General features: G+C 40.2%; 1 long non-coding RNA gene across 1 annotated transcript; it reads right to left on the bottom strand.

Moving 5' to 3' along the window:
* Positions 1–1,098: 1,098 nt before the first annotated feature.
* Positions 1,099–5,079, bottom strand: LOC306914595. Its single transcript, XR_013788709.1, has 3 exons — positions 4,919–5,079; positions 2,167–2,294; positions 1,099–1,159 (listed from the first exon to the last, which is right to left on the bottom strand). It is a non-coding gene; the product is annotated as an uncharacterized lncRNA (long non-coding RNA).
* Between the last annotated feature and the right edge of the window lie 207 nt (positions 5,080–5,286).

Below are 5,286 nucleotides of genomic sequence, written 5' to 3'. Positions count from 1 at the left end.
AAGAGGCAAACTAATATTGTTTTTGCCGTTTGCTTTGGTGGAATAATTGATTGAACATGCACGCCATAATATGATTTGATTTGGGTGTGTTCTAAAATAAAGTGTTTGTGTTGATTATTGTGTAATTTGTTTGTATGTGAAAACATTATTGTACTATAAAAAGGTCTATTTTCCCTTCATCTTTTTAGTGTAATAGTATTAGTTTACTATAATTAGATTAATACACGATAATCAACACTAACACTTTATTTAGAACACACCCAAATCAAATCATAGTACAACATACGTGTTCAATCAATTATTCAATCAAAGAAAACAGCATAAACAATATTAGTTTGCCTCTTCTACAAAAATAAAACAAGTTAGTTACGGCTGCATTCTGTCGCGCGTGCCAAGCTGTCAATCTCTTTTAGCCTATTATTTATTTCTCAATCTCACCATGGAGTAACCTCACGTCTCAGAGGACAGTCAAGACGGGCAGTGTCAGTAGACCAATCACAGGCATGCAGGGCGTTACCATACCTCAGCCATGCCTATGCTCGGACACAAACGAGATTCATGCATTTGATTTACATTGGAAATGCATTGGGGCGGCCTAAGTGATTGATTTATAGGCTGGGCAGAGCAGCCTAAGTGATTTTCTTTGGTTAAAATAAGTGTTAAAAAGATCTATATAGTGATAGTACTCAAATGCTATATAGTGTTTGTTCAGTAGGAGTCTCCATGTCCCTCCAGCTTTTTATTAAACAGAAAATGCATTTTCAGGTCGGGATACCAATTTTATACAATCAGGATAAGAAAATGCAGTCAGGATACAGATTACAGACAGAAGTGGAATTGTAAGTGATGAAATGAGCTGACACAAATTTTGAACTGGAACACTTTAAAATGTAAACTCTACTACTCTACTACTTTAGGAATTCTAAAGAGCTGGAGAGACAGGGTTTGTTACTGAACAAACACTTCAATGATTACTATCACAATATAGAGCTATTTAACACTGTTACTGAACAAACAATCAATAGCAATAATATCCGAAAATGTGTGTGTGTGTGTGTGTGTGTGTGTGTGTGTGTGTGTGTGTGTGTGCATGCATTACTCTTCTTCCTTGTTGTTGCTGTTGTTGACGTTAAACAGAGCTCCTGCTCGTTGTTTGTTCCTGAAACAAAATAAACACAACACACATAACTTCCTGCACAACACGCATCACTTCCTGTACACACATCACTTCCTGTATAGAGGGTATGTGCATGCATAAGGTGAGTGCACGGGCAAAGTGAGTTTAATGTCGTTTAATGCAATCAGATAGGACTTTTCTGTTTGGATGTATGGGCTGTCAATCAGATAGGACTTTTCTGTTTGGATGTATAGGCTGTCAATCAGATAGGACTTTTCTGTTTGGATGTATAGGCTGTCAATCAGATTGGACTTTTCTGTTTGGATGTATGGGCTGTCAATCAGATAGGACTTTTCTGTTTGGATGTAGGCCTATGGGTTGTCAAGGCCAGAAAGTAGTTTTTTGCCACTCAGTAGGCGTTCCCACATAACTTTCGGGTATGATGATGATGTCACACGCATACCCTCTATAGTCTATGTTCTGTCAGAAATAGTTATATATATACATCCATATAGGAGATGTTATAGCTTTATCTATTATCAATTATCATAATGATCGGATCGGGAGCAACAACACGTGATCGGGACATCCCTAATATCAATATTATATCCATATCCATATCAGGTATTAGACTGGATATTGTCTGTCATTTTGGATATTGTACTATATGTGAATGTGATATGGCAAGTGTTCTATAAAAATATAAATATCGGATCAGAAAACATATTAGGTATATACAAACACATAGGTGTCTGTTTGGCAGCCAAAAAAAGGGGGAAGGTGCATTGTAAACTGAAATGTATAGCATGTTCTTCATGACTGTATGGCACTCTGAATAAAAAGATTATAAAAAAAACAAAAATAAACAAAGGTATATCGGCAGATACTCAATATCAAATGATCGGATCGAGTGCAAAAAAACGCGATTAAGTGGACTAAAACCCAGCTAAGACTAAACATATTTCAGATGACTATACAAAAAAACAAAACAAATGGAGTTTTATTCTAAAGATTCTATGTCTAAAACGAAATAAAAATGAACACCGCACCTGTACTTTGCCCCGCCCCCTTCAGGCCTCTCCCCCTCCATGTCCTGGAGAGCGATGGTGGGCGTGGCCGCGTTGTGGGAGGAGCCAAACAGAGTCCTTATCACCGACATGGTAAGGACCGCCCCCCACTTCCTGTAGAGAGAGAGAGAGAGAGAGAGAGAGAGAGAGCAGGTGAAGAGAGAGGGCCTAAATGGAAACAAGACGGCAAGGACTTTGTTTGGTGCTATCCCTTTTGGACTGAAGTGTTTGACTGTACTCTGTTGCTGTTTATACACTACTCTGTCATCTGATTGGACAAACAATCCTTGACGCTGCAAACCCTGCTGTGATTGGCCAGTATAGTCGCTGTGATTGACAGTTCTCGTTTTTGCAACGTTGCCTAACCCTATACCCCTAACCCTAACCTCAGTAAAACTATGCCTAGCCTGGCCCATGCAGCCGCTGTGATTTCTGCTATAGAGGGGCGGGTGCCTCCACAATCACTGCGTTGGATCCTATAAGGGCCTTTCTCGGCCACACCCTTCTCCCACTGTTTATATTGTGTTTAGTTTCCAAGATGGCCGCAGCACCAGGAGGGGGTGGGGCGGAGGTGAGTGGGCGGGGTCGACATCTGCCCTTACTGAGCTGCATTCAAGACACTTGCCTTTTGTCTGACACCTGACTTGTGTCTGAACACAGATTTGATGGATGTGGGTTCACCGATCCGAGCTAGTTTATTATATAACTCCATGGAATGTTGACACCTATAGCAGGACACACCAGAGGGAGTAAAACAAACCACGTGCAACCCAGATTCAGCTCAAACAAGGCATTACACTCATTTCACATTCCTATGCCACTAAAATGTGGAACGCCCTACCAACAGCCATTAAGAAATGTTAGTGATCCCACAATTCAACCCATTCGGCCCTGCTCCAATCAGATGGGAGTATAGCTCATGTCTGGGATCCTTAAAAGCAGGGACGTGCACACATTAGACATCAAAGGGGGGCTTTAGCCCCTGCCCTAAAACAAGTTACAACTGCCCTTTCCAGACCACGGAGGCAGCATTTAGTCCTACTATGGTGAAAGAAATGCAAATGCCATTCCTTTCCATGCATGCCATGCCAGAAGGCAGCATTCAGGAGAATTGCTTTTTTCTGAAGTCTCCTGAACTTGAACATGCAGTATTTTGTGTTGAACAAATTAGTTTAGAAATCCATGTTGCATCCGTCTCGACTCTTTGGTGTGGTTTGGGCCATTGAATTCCATGCGTTGAATCACTATAGGGTCAACGTGGGTCAACGTGCAACAAGGCATATCACACCCAGAGACAACGCTAAAACCGCCTTGACCCTTTGGTGTGGTTAGGGCTTAACACACTCTGCACGAGCACGTCCCTGCTTAAAAGGACGCCTATAATGGTGGAAGGAAGGCGTGCACCACTTTCTAATAAGCAGTGTTTTCCAGGTGCAGACATCTGATGCTTTGTTAATGTGTTTGCAAATTATTGCAAAATTAAAACACATAATTATGATTTAGTTTCATGCATTTTAAATTTACCAGGATCTACATTTGTATTCAACAGAGCTCTGAGCTTAAAGTTGCCCTCAAAAACACTAGGCGGAACAATGCCTTGCAGCTGCTGAGTCACAAGGGTGTCGGTCCAGTGACCCCTTAGTGCCCTCGGCTGGCAAGCTTGACCTTCCTGGCGGATAATGTAAGTACAATTGTTTCATTTTTAAGAACGTGTGTTGGCACACACACGTTCTTTAGGGTCAAGGACCCTAAAAAATATATATGTAATTGGCCGTGGCAACCCATCTCAAAATATGTTGTTTCAGGGACCGCCAAGAAGTAAAGATGTGAGTTAAAAATGTCTGAAAGAATGTATATTCAAAGATTCGCGCCACATTTTCACGATTTTGCAAAAATAGCAGACGTACAAGCTCGTAGCACGGCACTCAGTGTTTTCAAATGTATACAAATCTTTTGAAAATAGCAAATCTACAAGCTCACAATGCGTTGCATTGCGACTAGAGGTGTAACAATATATAGTAACTACATCGAAAATTTAATTTCATGAATCAAAGTATCGAAATGAAAACAGCAACATTGACTATGTATCGTATCATTTTGCAATGGAAATAATCGTTATCGAATCGTTTTGCTATATGCAAATAATCGATTGTATCAATACTACATTTTTGTGCGTGGTATTTAGCAATTTTTAGAAGGAAAAAAGAAAAAGAGCGGTTTAATTACTTAGTTTAAAATAATGTCAATGTATTTTAAATAGTTACTGTATCGATTTTAAATCATTGAATCGTATCGCCATAATGAACCAATATGGTCCATGTATCGTATCGTCAATCATGTATCGTGATATGTATCGTATCGCTGTTAATAAAATGTATCGTTACACCCCTAATTGCAACGCATTGTGAGCTTGTACATATTTTATTTTCAAATGGCCGAAATCTATATAGGGCCAAAGTGGTTTATGTAGCCTGTTTTGTAATAATATTCAAAATCTACAAAGTAACTATATGGTAGCTATGTTTTCAAATACATGTATAGTGGAATAACAAGTACAACAATTGCCTCTTAGATGTAGTGGAGTAGAAGTAAAAGTATACTTGGATAATACTCAAGTAAAGTACAAATACCTCTGAATAGTACTCAAGCACAGTACTTAAGTATACTTAGTCACCTTCCACCACTGTTCATAATAAAAGAATGCAAAAAACCAAAGAAACACGTCTTCACTTACCACTCACTAGTCTCTCTGTCAGACTGCCTGTAGCCTGAGTAGGACCTGACAGCTGTCAGTCAAAGTCGTTGGCATGGAAACAAAGCCCACCCCCCCTCCTCCTCTTCAAGATGTCCCCCAAGTTTAGAATCCAACAAGAACCCAACGAACGAGAGCGAAACAGACAGAGAGAGGGAGTGAGTGAGAGAGAGTGAAAAAAGGACACTGTGTGTGTGTGTGTGTGTGTGTGTGTGTGTGTGTGTGTGTGTGTGTGTGTGTGTGTGTGTGTGTGTGTGTGTGTGTGTGTGTGTGTGTGTGTGTGTAAGCTGATCATGACCCTGGCATGGATAAGGGGATTAGTGCATGAATAATGAGCTTGCTCTATCTAT

This window comes from Electrona antarctica (genome assembly GCF_951216825.1).
Source record: "Electrona antarctica genome assembly, chromosome: 21".
Lineage (NCBI taxonomy): Eukaryota > Metazoa > Chordata > Actinopteri > Myctophiformes > Myctophidae > Electrona > Electrona antarctica.
Note: the sequence above shows the minus strand (reverse complement) of the source record. Positions and strands in the feature narration are given on the sequence as shown.